General features: G+C 33.0%; 1 protein-coding gene across 5 annotated transcripts in view; it reads left to right on the top strand.

Annotated features, from left to right (window-relative positions):
• The window catches only part of ANKRD17 (ankyrin repeat domain 17), a 162770-nt gene that overhangs the window by 36094 nt on the left and 101708 nt on the right, over positions 1–24968 (top strand). The gene's annotated exons all lie outside the window — the stretch shown is intronic.

Consider the following 24968-nt stretch of genomic DNA (forward strand, 5'->3'; position numbering starts at 1 on the left):
AAAAACAGCTGATTATTTTTGTTTCTAGAGTAAAATTAAGCATGTGTATCAGTCTGATTGCTTAATTTAGCTGGTACATTCTGGTTCTGGATTTTTCATGTGACTTTGACATTATGAAATAAATTGTTAAGTTAAAAAATAAAAGACCCTAAAATTTAAGGCATTAATACTTGAGAGCTCACAATAAAAATCTACATTTTGACTCATGAGAATTTTAAATTAATTTTCTTTTTTTTCCTTGGTTGTATCAATTTTATAAGAACCTATTTGAGTATAAATCAGTTCCAGGAATACATGTCAAAGTAAAACTATAATGGGCTTTGGCTTTGGTTGTAGTATAACTAAAAACATTTGTATTTGTAGGTATAGATATATTTAATGTCCATTTTTAAATCTATGGATGTGTAGATTTTTTCCTCCCTCATTAAGAAAAAAATACTGGCTAATTAAGATAAAGAGGCTCATGATGGTGAGTGGTATTCCTAATACACTGTTAAGACAGTTTATTAAATATTTCACTGTCTTCAGGAAGAGACTGTATTAGGGGGAAAGGGCTTGGGAAAATAGGCTGCAAAGGGAAGCTAGGCGGGGTTAGCAGGAGAAAAAAGCCTATGCGCATTATAAAGTGCTGCATGATCAATGAGCATTTTCTGGAGTCCCTCAGTGTGTGCTTGGAGCTGACATTGCAGCAAGTCTCATGGTTGTTCTGCAGAATGAAAACTGATTCCATTGTATTATCTCGCTCCTTGCAGACACCTGCCAACATACTCTTTCCCCTTTTCCTAAGAGCTTATTGTCTGAGTTGAATCCTCTGGTTAATTTCCATTCTTTTCTGTCTCTTTCTCTCTCTTTTTAAACTTTGATACTATTGAGTTTTTTTTATTATTTTTTTTAATACTATTGAGTTTTCTTGGAAATGGTATGAATTACCTACATAGAAATAGTGGTATCTACTTTCATGAAGGAACTTTAGTAATTAGGAGCGGTCACATGACTTTGTGATTCAGTTTAAACAAGTCTGATTAGATGATAAAGTTTTAGTGGTACATTTTAACGTGCTTTTTAATTTTTGTGTGGATTTTAAAGAACAGTTACAGATTACAATAGATCTACTTGATGTTTTCTTTAGCTATTTAAAATTTCAGTATATAACAGATATTACAAGTCTTATTTGTTTTCTGAGAAAAACCCACTTGAGTAATTTTGTGTGTTTTTTATAGGTTTTTGTAATAATTGTCTCAGAAATTGGCTTTTCATTATTTCTATTAAAATTGTTTAATGTTATGTTTTTATATTATGTAATTTGTTCATATTACTAGTTATTAAAATAATCTCTAACTTTGTTTTTTCTAATTTTCTATCTCAGTTTGTTTCCCATATACCTGTTGCATTAAACCATACTGAGTTTTCTCTTTATTTGTTTTATTTAATTCAACTATTTGTCAATAATTGGCATACTAAATGAGAAAAATTACCAAGCAGTAATAAAATATGCTTCTTTTCCAAAATTATAAGTAGTCATAATGACCTAAGAGAATAAACTTGTTAGCTCTGGAGCTAAATGTACCATTTTTTAAAATACTGCAGCTAATTTTTAAAAAATTTAGCTCTGGAGCTAAATGTACCATTTTTTAAAATACTGCAAGCTTTCCAGAAAATACTTTTTTCTTCTTTTGAAAAGAGTTAACTCCTTGTATACATGTCCAATAATGAGTAATGAAGTTTGTCATATATATCAGAGTGACAATTTTATTATTATACCTAATATTGAGCTATTTTAAGTTTGTCACCATAATGTTCATCTTTGTGGCTTTATTGGACATCTGGAATTTTATGTAGATTTCTGCTTATTTGTGTTAAACATTGGATCCCTTCTATTTTTTTCTGCCTTCAAGTATAACGTGGTCCTTTGAATCATTCATTTCTTGAAGATGCTCTTATTAAATCTTAGTAAAAAGAAAAAAAAATCAGTATCAGTGAACATAGTGCAAATAAATTCTCATAATGCTATAGTTTACCTTTTAAATTGTTATTGTTTACTCTATATACCCATATGTATTTAACTTGAATTTTTAAGTCATCTTCAAAATCTTAAGTAAAATACTTTAAGTTTCTAAAACTTATAATCAAATTGGAAAAGGTTGTTTTCAACTTAATATCATTGCTTCTCAACTGCCCAAGATAATGGATTAAATTGAATAACTTCTTCATTTACATTATCCAAATAATCCAGTCAGTAATTTTCTTTTCCAAACCAAAGTGTTTGTGTTGTTTTTGCTCACCTTAACTAACACTTGAGAAAGTAGCCAACTACAGATAATAGAAAGGGCTTAGGAGTCTATATAAATCTCTTTCTCTCTTTTTTTTAGTTTGTTAGTATTATGTTTGTTGAGACAGGATTATAATTTTAGAATTTTGATGCTTTTCGTACAGGTTATATATAATAATGGATTTTCGTATGTAGATCAATGAGAAGAAATAGTCCTCCAGACATTTTTGTATGTTCCAAATTTGTGTGACCAAATACTGTGTATATAAGCTGGAGAGGTTTGTGTATTAGCTCTTTATATGATAACATGAATCATATGAGAGGTCATTTCAGGAACTTGATTATATATATTCTAGTTTTATTGTTTATAATTGAACCAGTTTCAATAGTTTTCTGTAAGAATTATTTTACAAATGAAAAAATTTCACAATTTTTTTTTTTATTTTATTTATTTGACAGAGATCACAAGTAGGGAGAGAGGCAGGCATAGAGAGAGAGAGAGAGGAGGAAGCAGACCCCCCGCCAAGCAGAGAGCCCGATGCGGGGCTCGATCCCAGGACCCTGGGATCATGACCTGAGCGAAAGGCAGAGGCCTTAACCCACTGAGCCACCCAGGCGCCCCACAAATATTTTTATCTTAATTAAATTCAGAATGCTTTTTTCAGGGTATAGCATTTGATATATTTTTGTTTTAAAAAGGTAGCAGTTTTATGAAAATAAGAATATTAAATATAGTAACTCTAATGCCCAGTCTTGTTCCTTCTTCAGACCAAAGCCACAGTTTCTAGCTTCATCTGTACTTGATTTTATAGGTTGTGTTTAAGCTAAAAGCCCCAACTCTGTTTGTTCCGTAAAGAAAAATCCAGTGGATTAAGCATTTGGCTGAACCCTTTAGCATAGAACTAAATTAAGGGTCACATTTAAACGTAGGAAGTAGATTTGTTATGAAACCATTTCTTGCTCTGTATTTATCATGACATCAGAGGGTTTTTGCTTTTGCTTTTAAGTAAGATTGAAAGAGTCACAGGGAAGTTATTTCCTTTTGATTTGTCAATGTGATAGGCTAATGGTAAATTACAATGCATTTTAGTTCAAACAGGGGTAATCCACTTTCTATTTACCATGAAAATTATTTTTAGTAATGATATAATATCTCCATGAAGTAGACTCTTTGAACAGGTACTTGCTATATATCTTTTTATTCTATAGAATATATTGGTTTATAAATATGTATTTTTATATGTATATATATTGTATCAGCAAGTCTTCAGTGGATTTCTAAAGTTCTCTATTTAGTATAACCATGGTAACATTTTCACAAGGAAGTATTGGAGTAACTCTTAGAACATAAGTTTAAGTTGATCTAGAGAGATAAAAGTTCAGTTAAATATGTAAATTTTTGAATTGATATAAGTAGCATTTTCCATTCATTAAGAGGTTTTAGAAAGATTAGACATGTTGAATCGATTGAATCTTATAACTTCACTCCACTATTTGAGTACCTTAGTCCAGCTAATTTTGCTTCACAAACTAAAAGTTCTGCCATTGGTTTTTAAATATTCTTGAATTCAAGATGCATTCAACTGTGTATTTGAATGCTAGTATTTTATTTCATTTGTTCGTTTGAATAATTTGAAACCCATGTTTTCAGTATTCTCACTTTTTCAGTAAGCATTTATTTTCCTCTATCTAAGCTCGTATTTTTCTTTGTTTAAGCACCTGTAGGTTATCTTATTTATCCTTATTTATGTAATTGTTAGGCATATTTATGAATGTTGGGCTATCCAGAAAGTCTCCTGGATTCTGTTTTCTATTTTTTGTCCTTAAAGATTTTTCTATTCCCATTTAAATTAGTATGTTGTGTACGTATGGATATTTGAGTACATATAACACACTCATATATATGCTCGCATATACTCTACATACACACTTTCAAGTCACTGCTATATTATACATTATGAATACTTTTATTTGAAAATTGTGTTTATCTTGGGGGGAGGAGCAGAAGTTGCAACATTGCTTTCATACACCAAATTTGGGGGAAGCATGGGGGAATAAGATGCATTATATTAGTTTATAATCCCTGTAAAGAAGACTAATGTTTTAGCAGAGTACGAAAGCTCTAGACAGTTTGCAAAATATAGTGTAACTAGAAATGTGTGAATTTATTACTCTCATGTGAGAGTGAGGGCAGGATTGTACAGATGCCTCTAGTTCCATGTTAATCCTTCATAGTGCAGTGGTTAATGCATTGCGGTGGTGTGTGAAAGGTCTGCATCACGTATTATCTGCATATAAATGCAAACACATTGGCACTTCCTGGTTCTGCATTTTTGGGGTCCTTATTCCTGCACTTGACTAAAGAACTCTTCTAATAGGAAGTGAATTGGTCACTACAGAGTTGTGAGAGTCAAAGTTCTGCTTAACCGCTGATGATACTTGGTTTATATAGCTTCCAGATTTTCAAAGACAAAGACCTTTCAGGAGGTGTTCATAAACGTTAAATGTCCATTAGATAACCTTTGGTTTAATGAATGGTTAGATCAATATTGCTCATTAATAATTTGGTCTTGGATAGAATCAGATAGCTGCTTATATAAGGATATATGTTGTACATTGGATACATAGTTTTACGGTGGCATTAGTAACTAGCACATTAGTTACCATTTATTGAAATTTTAAGTTGTTATACAGAGGGACTATGCCAAGTACTCCATAAGTATTGTTTTATTTAATCCTCTGAATGACTCTCTGAAGGGGTAGGTATCCATTTCCTAGAATGTTTATAAGGAATAAATAAGATTATTGGTATAAACATTTAGCCACAGCACTTAGCACATAGTTAATACTTGACTGTGTTTTTTGTTTTTGTTTTTGTTTTTTTAAAGATTTTATTTATTTACTTGGCAGAGAGAGAGAGATCACAAGTAGGCAGAGAGGCAGGTAGAGAGACAGGAGGAAGGAGGCTCCCTGCTGAGCAGAGAGCCCCATGCGGGGCTTGATCCCAGGACCCTGAGATCATGACCCGGGCTGAAGGCAGAGGCTTAACACACTGAGCCACCCAGGCGCCCCATTGACTGTTTTTTAAAGTGATGATAACCCTCATATACTATTTTATTTTAGTATCATCCCCCATTTGGCAGAGGAAGAAAACTTTAGCCTCAGAGATGATTAGAGTAGCAGTTCTCAAATTTTTTGAGCTCAGAACTCTTTTACACTTTTGTAAATAATTGGGGACTCATTAGGATCTTTGTTTATGAGTTATATTTATCAATAATTAATATTAGAAATTAAGAAAATCTAAAAACATTAACATTTATTCATCAAAAATTAATATAAACCCATTACATGTTAACATATTTTTATAAAAAATTACCTCCGAAAGAAAAAAAAACTGAGAAGAGTTGCATTTTTACAACTATTTAAGTCTGGCTTGATAGAAGATAACTAGATGCACATTTGCTTTTATATTCAATCTATTCTAATACATTATTTTGGAGGTCGGCTAAGAAGAAAATCTTATCTTACATGACGATATAAAAGGAAGAATGTTTTAATAACCCTTTCAGATAATTATGGATATTTTTAGATATCACTCCTAAAACTACACAAATGCTAGTTTCCTAGAGGTTAGTTGCAATGCGGAATTTTAAAAAAATACTATCAGAGAATTTTCTGAACTTTGTTAGATTAAAATCCACTGATTTGGTGCACATTCTGAATGGATTTGGTACTCATGCATGAGTTTGTAACATCATACATTGATCACTTGGAAAGTGATTTCTAACATACTGACTTCCAATTATTGCTACCTTTCATTCTGCAGTGTTAAAAAAAAAAACCAACAAAACGTATTTGCTAATACCACCACGTACGTTACAAAAGTCAAAAACTGGGACGCTGTCAATATTCATAGTGTCGGGTAAATTTTCCAAAATTCTAATTTTTGCTTGAAGGCTTGAATTTATTACTGATGACAAAGAAAGTGAGTTCTTTTCCTTGAAATGACAGGCTCACTTCATTCTTTTTAAGAAAATGTCTGCCAAATAAATATGAATAACTGTAGTCTGTCTCAAGTAAAAATGGTATTCCGTGAAAAAAAGCTATTGGTTTAGCTCCCATTTACACAAGTGTTTGTTCTGAGATAACCACCATATATAGGTATGTAGCAGAAATGTTTTCCATTTTGTCACAAAGAATATTAAAATGTCATATTCAAGGTTGGAAATTTAGAAATTAGTACTTTTTACTGCTTCGTAATGGAAACTGGCTTTCTCTGCTGCTGCCCCCTCCCCCATTTTAAATTATGAGTGCATACCAGAGAAGAATATGGTTGGTACTGTGACCTTGATTTGTATTCAGGAACCAGCAGTTTTACTCACCATTATTTCTATATCAGTGCAAATGCCAACACAGTAAGGCAGGCAAATAACATCTTAGTATTATAAGAGTAGTTTTGACCTCGTAGATGCTCTGGAAAAGTCAGGGATCCCCAGGGATATTGTGGACCACACTTGAGTACTACTGTTTTACAGTATATTGCCCAGGTTCACAATTGGTAAGGACATAAAACTAAGATTTAAATCTGATTCAAATGTCTTCTTTTACCATTTTATCAAATTTCTTAACATCACATAGTCCCACCTTCTTTAATCTCTCTTGACACTCCCTCTAGGATTTCTCTACCCTTCAACTATAATAAAGCAGGTTTAAGAAGTGGGAAGAACTTTGTGTGGAAATTTAATTAATTGCTTAAAATTTTAGGTCCTAGGTTAGTCATTCAGAATTTAGGAAAAGGGAGTTTGCGGACTTCTAAGTGAAGTTGAGTGAAAGGAGAGGCTAGAAATAAGTAGAAAATGGTTTTAATTGCACAGTAACATTAAATAGTAACACTTTGGATTTTGATAAAGACAGTTATTAAAAACAAATGGTTTTGTAAATTCTCTCGTCTTGTTATGATTCTACTGAATAATTAGGAAAGCAGTTCATAAATTTATTTGAATACTCATTTTAGCAAATGAAACAAATATATGAAGTAGTTGTCAAATTTGAATATTTTTTTTAAAGATTTATTTATTCAAGAGACTGAGAGAATACTAGAGCAGGGGGAGAGGCAGAGGAGAAGCAGACTCCCCTCTGAGCGAGGAGCCCAGTGTTGGGGCTCTGTCTCCCGACCAGAAAGAGCATGACCTGAGCCAAAACACAAGATCTGATGCTCAAATAACTGAGCCACCCAGGCACCCCTTGAATATTTCTCATTTTAAAGGCTATTGGCTGCTTTTCTCTGTCCTTTGACAGGTGCCAGCTGGTTTTCAGCCAGTCCAGAGAAGTTTTTTCTGTGGGACTAGTTCTGTTTTATATTGTCTATGAAATTGAAAAATAAGATTCAGATAATGTACATCTTGATTATCCAAAAGCTAAGCTGTTTGTTTCAAATTCCTTTGCCCACTAGCAAAATTATATTATTCAAAATCTAATTTATACCTTTCTTTGTATTTATGTAAACATGTATATTTTGTATGCCCTACATTTTGCCACAGTTTAGTTTAAATTGGCATTGAAATCATGTGTTCCCATAGGAAATGAGGAATGTCAGTAACCTCTCTACATCTCCTGTCTTTTCCACTTCTTGGATGTTAATAACTCTTCTCCCTACTTCCAAATTGTAAAGGATTGTTGAGATGAGGAACAGTGTACAGCCAGTGGTAAATGGCTTGTTGGTTTTCTCTGCTGTCTTAATTTTTGTTTAGTTTATGACCTTTTATGATTTAGCCTCTTTGAATCTGGATTCCTGCTGCCCACTTTATTTGATTTTTTTTTTTCCTCCTACAGATTGTCTAGATTCAGATCCTCTACTTGATGTTTGGATATTGTGGTCAAACTGAGTCTTGGATTTCACACAGATATTCTCATTTGTTGACTTTCCCATTCCTCTAATCTAGTGTTTGTCCTTAGTTCTAACCTTGAATTTGTCCTGTTTGCCACTTCCCCAGTCCTTGTCACATGTTCTGCATTTTTAATTTATGCCCTGTCATCATAACAAAGACCAGTCCCTATGTATGTGTGTAACTGTTTAAGCAAGTTTGAGAAGTAGAGTTTCTAAATTCTTGTATTTCATAAGGAAATATTGGTTAGGTTTTTCCAAAAACATACTGGTGTTTAAGTGTTCACACATATTGAAAAGTTTTCTTTCTTAATATTTTGTCACATTTCTATAATATTTTGTTATCTTCTCAAAATATTTTTTCAGTTTCTCTTTCCTGTTGTTCTTAGTTTTCTCTGTGAAATAAAGTAAATGGGAACAACAGTGGATAGAAAGTTGGTCTCCCATAAAACTATATCCACTTAAAGAACCAAAATATTAAGATTAAGCCCCACATATGTCATTTAAAAATATCTTGGCAGGTGAATCATCACATTATAAAAATGAATTATAAATATAAATCTTTTCTAAAGTGAGTGAGTGCTGAATTATGTTGACATTTTTAAATAATATTTAGTGGGGTTTTTCATTGTCTTGAGTTTATAGTGTTACCACCATATGATTTTCTGTGAGTGGCTTTATTCTTCTTGGTGTCTTTAGTGACTTAGCATTGTATATTGAGCACTTAAATGCTTGTTTCTTAATTTGAGGTGTTCTTGTATAGTGAAGGAGCCACCTATCTTTTAACATTTAGTTCTTTGAACTCTTAACCTTGCTTAGGTGTATACTGTACATGGAATAAGGAAGAAGAAAAAGTCATACTACTCAAATCAACCCAGGTGATCAATAGGTTATAGTTTTATGGTATATTATTTTTGTATGTTATTTGAAATAAATATTTTTTTTATTCTTGATTTTCTTACTCTCTAAAATTAAGTTGTACCATATAGATTCTCTGCAATCCCTTCTAAGCAAGAACTCATTTTTGCACTTCGTCTATTATATAACTTATTTCTACCCACCGGTCTTTATTTTTACCATATTTTTTTCTGAACTGCTTCCCTTTACATTGTATTCTAACATTCTGTTACTGTTCACATTGTCTACTGGGTACCCTCTTACTATCTATTCATTCTTCAACGGTCTACTCTTTTCTTGGGGTTTCCTCTCCGTAGTCTCTCTTGCAAGTTCATTATGTCCCACCATTTAGTGTTCTTAAAAAGTTACATGAGACTGGGGCGCCTGGGTGGCTCAGCGGGTTAAAGCCTCTGCCTTCGCTCAGGTCATGATCCCAGGGTCCTGGGATCAAGTCCCGCATCGGGCTCTCTGCTGAGCAGAGAGCCTGCTTCCTCCTCTCTCTCTCTGCCTGCTTTTCTGCCTAGTTGTGATCTCTGTCTCTCAAATAAATAAATAAAATCTTAAAAAAAAAAGTTACATGAGACTGTACATTTAAAATATTATATGGTCTGTATTATGTCCATGGTTAAAAGGACATTCTCTAATATGGCTACCTTGGCTCTCGTTAAATTTTTAGAAAATTATTTATACCTTTATGTAAAAGATATTTCAACCTCAAAAGAATTTGAAGTAGCTTTTAAGAGTAAATACTCCAAAAGTACAAATGGCAAAATTAGTAAATTAAGACCAGAGAAAAAAGTAGTGTATAGAAATGCATAAGCAGTATGCGGTTGCTAACTTAGATCAAATTAGCTGGCAACCAGAGCTAAATTGGAAATTTGATGGGTTTTGAGGTTTGGATTATCCATAAATTCCACAGGCATACTAGATGATCTGGAAAACTGATACATTTTGTCCACTTTAGGTCTCAGAAATAATTTCTGTTTGGGCCTTATAATGGAGCTAATTTGTGTTATATAGTAAATAATGTCTTCAGCATTACAAAAACAGACAAGCTTCATATTATTTCTATAGAATGTGAGCCTAGGATTTATGATAAAATGCTGTTGAATTAAAAAAAAATGTACTGTGAGTATTCAGTTTTCTGATGGTCTGGTTTGTTCCAAGGATAAAATTTAGAGCAGAGGTTGCCCACAGGTGGGTTGTTGGCCAAATCAGACTTTTAAATGTGTTTTGGATAGCTGATATAAATAATGTTGGTCCATAAGATGACCGTTTATTTACATTTTCTTTAATTTTTTTCAGCACTATAGTATTTTGTTTTTATTTTTCTTTTGGTTCGCATACCTGATTGATATGTTCTCTCTTATATTACTAATTTGCTAAGAATTTTTATCATTATATCATCAGGTACTTTTATCAGTATCTTTTGAGACGATATTATTTTCCTTCTTTATTCTGTTATTATATGAATTATATAAATTAATTTACAGATTTTAAGCTAGCTTAGTATTCTTGGGATAAACTCCATTGTGATATTCATATATGACCATTTTTTGGATATGGCTGAGTTTGATTTACTTGTGTGTTGTTAGGGATTATCATTCTTCACAAAGTATAGTGTTCTTTAGTTTCCTTTTTCAAATAAAACCTTTGACCGTTTTTTGTATCAGAAAGATGTTAGCTTCATAAATTGACTGGGAGTGTTATCTTCCTGTTCTGTTTTCTAAAAGCTTGTGTATAAGTGAATTTTTTATTGAATTGTCCAGTGAAGTAATCTGCAATTAGTGTTTTGTTTGTGGGAACATTGTTAATTAAAAATTCAGTTTCTTTGATACATATGTATAGAACTATTTAGCTTTTTTCTCTGTCAGTTTTGGTAATTTGTAAATCTTTTAAGGAACCTATTTCACTCTAAGTTGTTGAATTAATTAAGAGTTGTTTGTAATAGTCTTGTACTCTTTAAAATGATGGCAGCAGCTATAATAATGTCCCTTCTTTCAATTCTGCTTCTGATAATTTACATTTTCTCTTTTCTTGCATAGTTTAATATGAAATTTGTCTCTTATTTTTGGTAAACTAAGTTTTTCATTTCATGTCATCAGTTTTTCTGTTCATTTACTATTTCATTAATTTCTGCTCTTAAGATTTCCTCCTTTGTACTTTCTTTGTATTTAATTTGTTCTTACTCTAGTCACTTTAAGTGGAAGGCTACGTTAGTCTTTTAATATTCATTCTTTTCTACTCTGAGTATTAAAAGCTATGTCTTTTATGCACTGCTTTAGTTATATACATGCTACAAATTTTGAAGTGTTGTATTTTCATTATCATTTAGTTCTAAATGTATAATTTCCCTTGTGATTTCCTCTTTGACTTAGTCTGCCTTTCTTACCTGGGGTTTCATGGGCAAATTAAACTCTAATCCTTAAGACATCTCTCTTTCCTGTTCATGTAGAATAATACTGATTATATGTCATTCTTGGGAGAATTGAGAAAATAGTAACTCAAATCATTTTTGGTCATTTGTGATTCAGATGAGGAACTCTTCTTGAGAAAGGTTCTGTGAGTTATTAAAAATGGCATATTTCATTTGTAATATTTTGGGATGCTGCAGGTTTCCAATTTAATTATATGTGGTCAGAGAATATACTGTGCTTTCAGTTTTTAAAAATGTATTGAAACTTGTTTCATTGTCCAAAATATGATCCATTTCATGAATGTTCCATACACACTTAAAAAAAGCATATTTTCTGCAGTTGTTGGGTGAGTATTCCATAAATGTCAGTTACATTATGTTAATAATGTTCAAGTCTCTCATATCCCTCCTGATACTCTCTGTATTTGTTCTATCAGTTACTGAGAAATGAGTTTTGAAATCTTCATCTGTAATTGTGGAGTAGCTCATTTTTTGTTTTTGATCCATTAGTTTTTGCTTCATGTATTTTGGAGGTGTGTTATGAGGTATATAAACATTTAGATTTATTATATCTTCTTGCTAAATTGATCCTTTTATGTAATTAATGTCCCTCTTTATCTTTGTTAGTATTCCTGGTTTTGTCTGGACTCTGTTTTGTCTGATATTAATAATACCTTTACAGCTTTGAAACAACTAATGTTTTCATAGTCTACCTTTCTGCATGCTTTTAACCTCTTTGTCTTTTTTATATTTGAAGTATGTTTTTTGTAGACAGTATATAATTAGCTCTTGCCTTTTTATCCAGACTGTCAATCTCTACCTTTTAATTGGTGTATTTAGTTCATTTTTACTTAATGGTAGTTATCAATATTTTATGCTTGAAATTACCATCTTGCTAATTGTTTTGCTTGTCCTAGTTGTGTTGCTCCTTCTTTCCTTTGTTCATATCTCTTTTGATTATTTTTATTATTTCATTTTATCACCTGTATTGCCTAGTTACCTCTTTTTATTATTTTTTTGAATGATTGTTTTGGCTTTATAATATACATGTTTTAGCTATATACCTTCACATAATAATTTACTACTTCTACTCCTTTTATGTCTCTTTTGGGATTATTGTCATATATTTTATTTCTATATACATTGTGAATCTCAGGAATAGATTATTACTTAAAAGTAATTTTTTTAATAAGGAAAAGGAAGATACCTATTTTTATCATTTCTGATGTTCTTCATTGCTTTTCATAAATCCAGTTTCATCAAGTATCTACTTGAATAATTTCTATTCACATGGATGATTTCCCTTTTTTTTTTTTTTAAATAATGCAGGTCTGCTGGCAAGAGCTTCTCTCAGATTTTGTCTGCAAATGTTTCTTTCCCCTTATGTTTGAAGTATATTTTCATTGAAAGATTTTTTTTTTTCTTTGTTCAGCACTTTAAAAGTGTCTTTCTTTTATCTTCTGGCTTCCATTATTTCTTTTCTTTAGTTTTAGTTTAATTTTTTAAAACTTTTTAAAGATTTTATTTATTTGAGAGCGTGAATGAAAGAGAGCAGTAGCGGGGGAGGGGGTGGAGGTGGGGAGAGGCAGACTCCCCACTGAGTATAGAGGCCCATGAGAATGGATCCCAGGACCCTGAGATCATGATCTGAGCCACCCAGGTGCCCCTGGCTTCCATTGTTTCTGGTGAGAAGTCAGCAGTTATCTTTCTTCCTTTTTTTTTTTTTTTTTTTGACTTATAGGAGAGAGAGGAAGAGAACGCAAGAGCAAGGGGAGGGGCAGAGGGAGAAGCAGACTCCCTATTGAACAGGGAGCCTGGCACAGGTCTCCATCCCAGGACCCTGGGATGGGAGGCAGATGCTTAACCCACTGAGCCACCTAGGTGCTGCTTCTTCTTTCTTCCTTTTTACATAATGTTTTTTACCCTGTCTGGCTGTTCTAAATTTTTTTTCTTTATTATTGATTTTCAGTAATTTTATTGTGACATGGCTTGGTGCAGTTTTCTCTACATTTATCCTGCTTGAAGTTTGTTTGCTTATTAGATATGTAAGTTAATATTTTTGTGTCTAAATTTTGAGAATTTGTAGGCATTATGACTTCAGATATCTTTTTTACCCTTCTTTTTCCCTGGGAATTCCAGTTACACACTATATGGTATTCTCCTAAATGTAATGTTGCCTCTGTTCTTTTTTTCAGCCTTTTTCTCTCTTCATGCTTGAGTTTGAATAATTTCTGTTGCGCTATGTCAGGTTCACTGTTCCTTTTTTCTGCATTGTCATCCATTGAAATTTAATAACAAACACTGTTTTTCAGCTATGGAAATTCTATTTGATCATTTATTTTTATAGATTTCATTTCTCTCTTCATGTTCACATTTTTCTTTGAATTGTTGAGCACACATAAAAGAGTTTAGAAGTCCTTGTCTGCTAATTCCATGCCTGTCATTTAAAGGTCTATTTCTGTTTACCTGTTTATTTCCTAGTTATGGGACACAATTTTTTGCTTCTTTGTGGTCTGAGTAATTTTTATTTGATGGTTGACATTTTGATGGTTGACAGTTGACACTACATTGTTGAATGTCTGAATGTTACTGCCCTTTAAAGAATATGGAATTTATTTTGGACTAGCAGTTAGTTTACTTGTGAATCAACTTTATTCTTTTTATTCCCCTCAGGCTATTTAAGCAGATGATTAGTGAGATCATACCTTTTTTTTTTTTAAGATTTTATTTATTTATTTGACAGAGAGGGAGAAATCACAAGTAGGCAGAGAGGCAGGCAGAGGGGGAGGGGAAAGCAGGCTCCCCGAGGAGCAGAGAGCCTGATGCGGGGCTCGATTCCATGATCCTGAGATCATGACCTGAGCGGAAGGCAGAGGCTTAACACCCAGGTGCCCTGAGATCATACCTTTTGTATTCCAGGATATCTATTCTTTACAGAATGATATATATTTTTTTCTTTAATTGATACTGACAGAATTTTGTGACTAATCCTTGAGTAAAAACAGAGCTTGACATGCAACAAACCTGTAGTTTAACCTGAACATTAGTCCCCAAAATGTATTCGTTCGGCATTATAGTTGTGCTTCTAATACAGTTGTCCCTTGATGGAAAGGAGAGAATGATCATGGTGGTTGAGATGGGGACATCTGAAATGTAGAGACTGACGCTTGATTGTAAGAGTACAGGAATCTCCTTTCCTTATCCGTGCTTAGCATAGTACTGAGTGCAGGTATTTTGAAGTATTTGTTTAATACCTGAGAGAAAGCATGAGAAAGAATGGTTCTTTTTTTTTTAAATTTTTAATTTTTTTTATAAACATATAATGTATTTTATATGTACAGGTCTGTGAATCACCAGGTTTACACACTTCACAGCACTCACCATAGCACAATACCCTCCCCAATGTCCATAAGAAAGAAAGGTTCTGATGGCTTCTTTGTGACTTATAAAATTTTTGGCTATTTTTTAATATAAACAAAGCTAATCCCAGGCAGAATGCTCAAATGCCTTTCAATTAAGAAAAGTTATTTTTATCTTCATGTAATAAAACTTTCATGATGTCGCTATTAATTCTTATCTTTTAAGCAGGAGTTTAAACTTGCTCTAGCATCAGTGTCACTGCAGCTGCTTAAAAAGTATTTATGCCCAAGCCAAACCCCAGAATGATGAAGTTACAATATCTGAGGATATGACGCAGACATTAGTACTTCTGTATGTTTGTTTTTTGGTTTATTCTAGCGTACAGCTGAAGTTGAGAACCACTGCTTTAAGACTATGGATAAAGGGAATTTAAGGCAGTGTGTTCCTAAACTCTCCAAGTGTTTTAGTTAATTTGGGCTGCTAAAACAAAGGAACAAAGACTGGGAGCCTTATTAAACAACAGAAATTTCAACCTCATAATTCTGGAGGCTGGACTTCTGAGATCTCAGGGTTGGCAGCATGGTGTTGGGATCTGGTAAAGACCTTCCAGGTTGCAGACTGCTGACTTCTCGTACCCTCATGTGGTAGAGAACAGAGAGGAAGCTGTTGTCTCATGACTGTTACAAGGGCACAGATCTCATTCATGAGAGTCATGTCTACCCTCATGACATCTAATTTTAATTACTTCCCAAGGACTCCACCTCCTAATGCCATTATTGGGAGGTAGGATTTCAATCTATGAAGTTTTAAGGGAACACAGACAGTTTAGCCCATAACACCAAGGAAGTAGAATGGCTTCTTTGTTAAATGCTTGATGAAAATAGACCTTTGAATTGGCTGGTGCTTTCTAAAAATTCTCAGATGGGGAGATTCCATAGTCTGTCATGGTAGATTTTTTCAGTATTTAGATAATCCGGAGAAGAGTGTTCCTTCTCTATTTTATTTTATAATCCACATTGTTTTATTACATAATCAATGCAAATAGAGACAAAGCTCTTCTGTGTTTCTTTTTTTTTTTTTTTTTGGATTTTCAGATTTATGATGGATTGAAAATACATGTAAATTTCAGTTAGCATGAGAATATTTTTGGTATTTAATGTTTTTGTAGCTTCAAAAAGGATATATGCTAAACCAATATAAATTTCTATTGCAATAGTACTCCTCTAAATGTAAGAGATACACTTCATAGATACAGTCTGTTGTCAGAAAGTGTTTTAAGGAGATGAAAAATATAGGAGGCCTAGAGATGTATTTCCAAGTCTCCAAATAAAGGGGTTGTCAAAGTTAAATATCTTCAGTGATGTAATAGTCATTCAGGAAATATTTGTTGACTGTTCTTGGCTTAGACTACAGCAGTGAAAAAGATGAAGTTCCTACGTTCATAGAATTTCCATTGTTATTAGAAGGACTGACAGTGTACAATTTGACTAGAAAATAATACAGTTTGTAGTCATTACAATTTATAGTCATTAATACTATTAAAAAATGAAGCCATAGGGGCGCCTGGGTGGCTCAGTGGGTTAAGCCTCTGCTTTCGGCTCAGGTCATGATCTCAGGGTCCTGGGATCGAGCCCCGCATCGGGCTCTCTGTTCAGCAGGGAGCCTGCTTCCTCCTCTCTCTCTGCCTGCCTCTCTGCCTACCTGTGATCTCTCTCTGTCAAATAAATAAATAAAATCTTTAAAAAAAAAAAATGAAGCCATAATTGGGTAGGCTGTGACAGAGAGGAGGAGATACTGTTCATAGGGTCAGAAAATACCACAAATTTAGGTAGAAACCTGAATGTTGAGAAGAAGCTGGCCATTTGAAAATCTTGGTGAGTTCCAGACAGAGGGATTTGTAATTGTGAATTCCTGGGCTATGGTCTAGTTAATGTTTTGAAGGACGTTAGAAGAGGCAGAGTAGTGAGGGTATTTTGTGTAAGATAATGGGAAATTGAGACATTTGTTTTCTTCAGTTAACCAGAAGACTTCTTGTCAGGAGGTGCCTGGGAAGGCTCTCCAGACTTTTTCTATGTCCTTCTGGGTGGGTTGGTTGGTTGGTTTCTTTCTTTCTTTCAAGATATTATTTATTTATTTATTTTGAGAGAGAGAGAGAAAGAGGGAATGGGGGGAGGGGAGAGGAAGAGAGAGAGAGAATATCCAGCAGACTCGCACTGAGCCCAATGCAGGGCTTGGTATCGTGACCCCAACATCAGGACCTGAGCCAAAATCAAGAATTGGATACTTAACTGACTAAACCACTGGGTGCCCTTGTCTTTCAGGGTTTCTTTTCGTGTTTTCTTCTTTTACTTTCCTTGTCTCCTTTTATACCTCCCTCATCCCCCACCTTCCACCCCCATACATCCAGAGTACATTATTTATTTAGCAGCCTATGGAGAAGGGCCTGGGCCAAGCATGGGAATGCCTTCTGTAATAATCTTGAGGCATAATTTGAGGCAAATGGAGCCAAGACTAGAATGAGGTATGTTGGGAAGAGACTGGGAATTTTTAGAATGTGTACAGCCCAGTTGCTCTTGAATTTGCTCTTGGGGAACAGGAATTACATGTTAAGTTTTTTGATAATGAACTATTCAAATTCTTGTGTATTTTCTTATGTGTTAAAAGTTTTACGTCACCTTCCTTAACCAGGATGTTTAATCTTCATAGTTCCTAAAATTTACAGCATATTTTTGTCATGATTCATCTAATTTATTATGGAGAACATGTGTTAGTATTATTTTGGAAGTCTTTGATCTTGTTGGGGGATGTATGGTGGGGCCAGATGTCCAACAAAAGGAATTATATAATTTTGTTTTAATCTTCTTAGTGAAGTTACAGTAGACTAAAATAAATTACCTTTTTTTATTCTATTAGACCTTAATACTAAAGAATTATTCTTGAGGTTGTAATATTGAATTATGTGACAGCATTCTAGTTCTCTCTCTCTTTTATAAAAATATGGATTTGGGGTGAAATTAAGCATATGTATGTATTTTAAAGTTACTTTGTCAGTATACCATGTAGACAACTTAGCCACAGTTCATAGGAATTCTTGAGTTTTTGAATGTCAAGTAGAGCTTGACATTTTGATAATGAACTATTATGATATGATATGATATATATCATTTGATATATGAACTATTATGACATCCATAAATAATCTAAGTCTTTATTAAATGAAACACATTACTGATGGCTATTCAGTTAATTTGTTTGATGTACATTAGCAGTGTGCCAAGTGTGATTTCTCATTTACTGTGAGAAACTAAAGTAAATGATGTGCTTGGGTAATTTAAGGGTTTTAGTATATAGATGTATATTTTTACTGCTAATTAAATGATAATTCATATTATTTTGTTATCATGACTAGGTAATAGATCAAAATTGGTGATATTTTAGTAAAACTGTTCTCTGTTGAATGTTTCTATAAAACAAATGCCTATATACAATTAGTAGGTATATGGAATACCTGTATGTTTCAGTTCATTTGGGATACTGTGAGTTTATACTTTTTTCCCTAATGTTTCAAAAATGTTTTGATTTAGTTTATATATGTGGATACTCTAAAGTTTGGGAAATGATGGCAGTATAACTCTGAATTTACATTGGTTCATACAGGTTTTTCCCAATATTTTGGGGTTTTGTATCACTAGGTAACAGGTGCTGAATGCCAAGTACGCAATCACAGTTGAATACATCAAGTCAAACAGTAAATAATATGTTTAACGAGATGCTCATTCACCTGAATTTCTTTGCCTTGGTTTAGTTTGGCTGATAGTTCTCTCTTGAAAATACTTGTTACAGGATTCTCTTATGGCATTTTTACTGTAGTAATTTCTTTAAAAAAAAAAGATTTTATTTATTTATTTGACAGAGACAGCGAGAGAGGGAACACAACCAGGGGGAGTGGGAGAGAGACAAGCAGGGAGCCCAGCGCAGGGCTGGATCTCAGGACCCTGGGATCATGCCCTGAGCTGCAGGCAGTTGTTTAATCAACTGAGCCACCCAGGCACCCCTACTGTAGTATTTTCTTATTCGTGGAAAGTTAATATGTCTTTTTAGTAAGCTAGTATTTTTATTCTAGTAGTTATTTTTCTTAATGTTTTGATGACTGTTGCATACGTTTGAAATGTCCCCAGTTCTGTTTTTCCCTGAGCCATGTTATTTTAACGTGCCATTTGCAGGATGTGAGGTTTGTCAGGAAGCATTTGTTGCATTATAACACAATTGTCTCTATTGCTATAAACATTACATAATGTAAACCGTATTCACTATATGACTATAGGAATCTAAGCCTTGAGTGGTGTTTGCATAGTATTTGCTTTTCCATCTTCTACCATCAGAAATCTTGCTAGAGATGGGATGTATTAGCAGCACAAGATCTAACAAGTGTTTCAGAGCTGCTTAATTTAGACTAATTGGTCGGGAGTCGGGGGCTCAAAGGGTGCTACTCACAATACATCCTGAGTTCTAAATAAGCAGCAAACAGAACGTTTTGAGTCAGAGATTGTTTTTAGGTTTCCTTCTGAAAATTGAATATTAATTTCTCTCAAACATTTTAAGTACAGGAAATAAAATGTGCTTTTTATGTTAATTTTTACCAGCATTTATATATGACCTGTATAAAGTGCTGTGCTGAAAACAGAGATGACATAGACATAGACCCAAACATAAACCCTACCAAGCAGGAGTTACTGATCTTACCATTGAGACTCATGTCTAAATTAATTAGCTAAACAATGTCCATTCAATTTCTCATGAAGATTCTTTTAATAATGTGAATGATATTCTTTAATCTTTGTTATTTAAGATATTTAAATTTCATATTTGTTTAAATTAGCTGCAAAATAATCCTATCCCTAGGATGAAAACAGGTCTTTTGTGGAAATACTATGACTCAAACCATGTGCCTACTGCTTCTTGTCTGTGTGCAGACAACAGAATCAGTGAATTAAAAAGATTTCAGTGGGGAAACCAAGACAGGGCAAGTTATGATGAATTCCCTTGAGCATGTATTTTCATGATTGTGATTTTATTTATGCTTGTAAAATTATCCCAAAATAAGAGTTACTTAATGATAGCTTGCAAGGAACAGTATGATTTCCAGAGGCCATTTGAATAATGTTGTGAGTGTTTTATCTGGCTATGCCAAAACCCCCCCACAAACTTAGTTATGGAAGACTCTTAATATATTTCAGTCCTTAGAAATGGTTCTTGAGGTCAGGTGCTAGATAAGCAGAGAATCTAGTAAAATAGCTACTTAAATATAAACATTAGGATATAGAGGAACTAGTTAAATATCTACTATTTATAAAGTAATTTTGAGAAATACTGCTTCTTGTCCATTCTAACATTTTATAAAATACTTTTATTCTGATTCTTCATATATACATTTGATATTAATGTCTTTAATACTAAATCAGTGTTTTGGGTCATTAACACAGTTTTCCAAAGCACATCTTCCCTTCAATTTAAGATATGTAATATAACATACTGTCACAGCTATATATGATGATCATATCTCAAGCCACAGACACCTGTACCTTTAGGACACTGGGGTTTTCTGTGTAGTTGTCTGTTTTTGACCTCCATAGTGAAATCATTTACCGATAGTTTTTTAAAAAGTGGCATTTAGGGACTCCTGGGTGATTTAGTTGTTTAAGTATCCAACTCTTGATTATGGCTCAGGTTATGATCTCAGGGTTATGAGATCAAGCCCCACGTCAGGGTCCTCAATGGAGGTGGAGTCTGTTTAAGATTCTCTCTCTCTCTCTCTCTCTCTCTCCCCTTTTCTCCTTGCCCCACCCCCGCAAAAAGTGGCCTTTAAAAGATTTCTTTATAATGATACCTGATGTTTTATAATGATACCTGATGTTTAGATTGAAAACCAGGAATACATTTTTAATCTTGTTACTTCTCTTTGCTTAAAAAAGGTTGGCATGTGAGTTTTATATATTCTCCTTAGACTCAGATAAAATAAGCAGGTAGAGAAAAGTATTTGTTATAATAGACAGCAGTTATCTGTTTTGGTAATTACTGAAATTTGTCAAGTATTGTACTTACATACTCACTACTAGTGAGCAGGTCTACTAGTATTCTAATATTACTCGTGCTTACTACTATTTGGTGTGTCAAGAATATTCTTTTTTGTTGGATTTTACCCAACCTTGAAGTTACTCATTTAGCAAATATTTTGAGTACCTATCCTGTTCTTGGAGTTTGGGTTACATAAGTGACTGAAACAATAATCTTTGCTATCTTGAGACTTTGTAAAGACTTTAGCACTGATTTAAGTGAAATGGGAGCCATGGACAGTTTTAAACAAAAGAATGATAAGATGTTATTTATATTTTAAAGAGTGTTGGAATACTTAGAAATCTGACTTTTATTATTTGGACTTGATTAAGATTTAGATATTTTCTCTCTATATATAAATTACATATATATGAAATTTAAGATAGGGCTTAATTGTTTATTTGGGTAATGATAATCTATTAGAAATTTCCTGCTTTGCTGCCCTCTGTAGAGTATTATCTTTGATCAGTGGAAGCAATGAGAAGATCAAGACAGTAAAGGCAAGGCTCTATACTTTCCTCTGTGAACAAATCCTGGAAGAAGAAGAGTTCTATTTTCCTGAAGATGAGGAAAAGAAAAAGAAGGATAATATTTTAAGATGGGCTTAATAGTGGTATCGGTAGCACATCCGGAAAGAAATATCAGCAGTTTAGATAACACAGAACTGAAGCTGAGCAGAGATGTCTATTTCGTAGAGAAAAATATTTCAAAATTATCAGGAGAACAAGTCATAGTTAAAACTTGTGTTTATAGATGATGTTACCCTGGTGTATAGGTTAAATAAAAAGCTGAAGGTGGAATGGAGGGAACATTACCAGTATTTGAATGACTTGGCCAAGGAAGAGAATCTCCAGAAGGGCCTGTTCAGAAAATACTTGGAAAAACAAAAAAACCAAAGAAAGAAAGAAAAAAGTAAATACTTGAGATGATGGGCACATTTAATTGTGAGCCAGACAGGAAAAAATGATCCATAGGAGAACATATAGACTGAATGAAAGAGGAAAGGTTTAGGTCCCTAGAATGCAGTTAAGAACATATTTAATAGAGAATAATAACAAAATTATAGAATTAGGCTAGATGTTAATAAAATGTAGAACTTCAAAGTTAGAAAAAGGTATAAGTGTTCAAGATATAACTGTGAGAATTGATTCATATTTTGAGGAGGTTATCTTTAAGATACTTTCCTCCAAAATTTTAGGATTTTTGGAATGGAGCATTCATGTTTTTTTTCTTTCTTTGTTGAATTTAAAAGAAATATTGATACCAGCTGCCTTTTTTTAAATTGACTTTTTAACTTCTTAAATTTAATGTCTATTGAACAGTAAAATCTGGAATCTGGAATCCAATAATTGTTTTTTTCCTGATTTTTATATGGTAATATGTACATAACAAAATTTACCATTTTTACTGTTTGGTTTTGGTACGGTATGCCTTTTTGCCAATTATCTTTATATTAACTTTATTTAAAATTTCTGTGAACTTTAAAAATATTTTTATTTTGGTTAAAAATGTTCTTTGAGGGGTGCCTGGGTGACTCAGTCCAACTCTTGATCTCAGCTCAGGTCTTGATCGCAGGGTCTGAATTCAAGCCCCATGTTGGGCTCAAAAAAAAAAAAAAAGTTCTTTGACCATAAGGGAATTAAACTAACATAAAAAATAGATCTCTGGAAAGTCCCCAAATATTTGGAAATTAAACAGCACATTTTAAGAATAATACATGGTTCGAAGGAGAAGCCACATGAGGAATTAAAAAATATTTTGAACTGAATGAAGTATATCTGAGTTTGTGGTATGCAGCAAAAGCAGTGCTTAGAGGGAAAATTATGACATCAAATGCTTGTTTTTTTTAAAAAGTTTTCAAATCAATTTAAAGTTCTGCATTAAGGAACTGCAGAAAGAACTTACTAGATCAGAGCAGGCAGAATAAAGATATTAATAAAGATAAAAATAGATGTCAGTGAAATTGAAAGTAAAAATAATGAAGATAAAACTGAAAGTTGGTTCTTTGGAAGAATCATTAAAACTGATAAAGCGCTTTTTTTAAAAAAAAAATTTATTTTGTTTTTTCATGTTCCAAGATTCATTGTTTATATACCACATCCAGTGCTCCGCGCAGTACGTGCCCTCCTTAATAACCACCATCAGGCTTACCTTTCCCCAAAATCTCCTCCCCTATAAAACCCTCAGTTTGTTTCTCATAGTCCATAGTCTCTGATGGCAAGCTTTACTCAAACTGATGGGGAAGGAGAAAGAGAGAGACAGACAGACACGGGGAGGTTACTCTTATCAGCAGTTAAAAAAGGGATGTTACCACAAATCCCACCCTTATACATTGAAAGATTAATAAGGGACTATTATATCTAACTTTGGCAACAAAATTAACTGAGATGAAACAGGCAAATTCTGTTAAAAACACAGAATACAAATTTTGCTCAATAAATAATCTGAATAATAATATATCTAAGAGAAATATTTCTAATTAAAAACCCTTTATCAAAGAAAACTCCATGTCCAAATGGCTTCATCATGAATTATATGAAACCTTAAAGGAAGAAATAATTCTAATTCTGTACTAACTTTTCCAGAAAATAGATGATGAGGGATTTCTTCTCAACTCATGTTATGAAATTAACATTATTCTGATACCCTAATGAGCAAAGACATTATAAAAAAAAGAAAATTATAGATGAATATATTTTATAAGCCTTGACGGAAAATCCTAATAAAATATTAACAAATAGAATCTAGCAACACGTAAACAAGATTATACAACATGAACAGATGGTGTATATATGCAAAGTTTATAGCATTTCCCAACCAATCAGTGTAACTCAAGAAGAAAAATTATTTTATAATCTCGATAGATACAGAAAAGAATTTGATAAAATTTAACATGCACTAATAAAAAATTTCTCAGTAAACTAGGAATATTCAGAGAACTTCCTTAGTTCTGATAAAGTGAAGTTATGAAAAACCTATAGCTGATACCATACTTAATGGTGAAAATGGAATGCTTTTCCACTAAGATTAAGAACAAGACAGAGATGTCCATTCTCATCCTCCCTACTCAACATAATACTGGATTTTCCAGGCAGGTAAGTTAAAAAAATAAAACACAAATATAGGAAAGAATCAAATAAAATGTCTTTTATTCATAGATGACATGATCGTATGTACAAAATATGATGGAACCTACAAAAAAGATAATGGAACTAATTCGTGAGTTTAGCAAGGTCTCATATTTCTGTATATTTTAAGAATGAACATTTCAAAATGAAAATCTTAAACATCAATTAAAATAAAAACAACATGCCACACTTAAGGATAAACAAAGTATATAATTTGTAAGCTGTAAACTACAAAACGTTCGTGAGAAAATTGAAGATGATGTAAATAAATGAAAACATACAGTATATTCATCGTTTTGAAGACTCAGTACTTTTTAGATTAAATCCCACCCCTCTTATCCCAGAATGGCCTGTAGAATTCAAGATAATCTCAATCAAAATCCCATCAGGGCCTTTTAGGTTTTGTTTTTAGTTTTGGTAGAAGTTGACAGCTGTTTCTGATAACTATATAGAAAAAAAAAGACCCTAGAATAGTCAAAACAACTTTGAAAAGAACAAAGTTGAAGAATTTCAAGACTTTATAAAGTTGTTTTAACCAAGACAGTGTATTGATGAAAGGATAGACACATTGATTAATAGAACAGAATAGAACCTGGAGAAGATCTGTGTGTTATCAACTGATTTTTGACAAAGGTGCCAACACACCTTTTCTCAATAAAGAAAAATGTTGTCTTTTCAATGAATGGCGCTGAAACATACGAATGTCTTCTTAGGGAAGGATCTTCAACTCATATCTTTATACTTTCTACTTTATAGAAAAATTGACTTGAATTGGATTATAAGCCTAGGTATAAAAATTGGAAAAATAAAATTTCTGAAAGAGAACATCGAAATCTGTGACCTTGGGTTAGGCAAAACTATTTTAGATAGGGCACAAAAAAATCAAACGTGAAAGAAAAA

This window comes from Meles meles, chromosome 2, assembly GCF_922984935.1.
Source record: "Meles meles chromosome 2, mMelMel3.1 paternal haplotype, whole genome shotgun sequence".
Taxonomy (NCBI): domain Eukaryota; kingdom Metazoa; phylum Chordata; class Mammalia; order Carnivora; family Mustelidae; genus Meles; species Meles meles.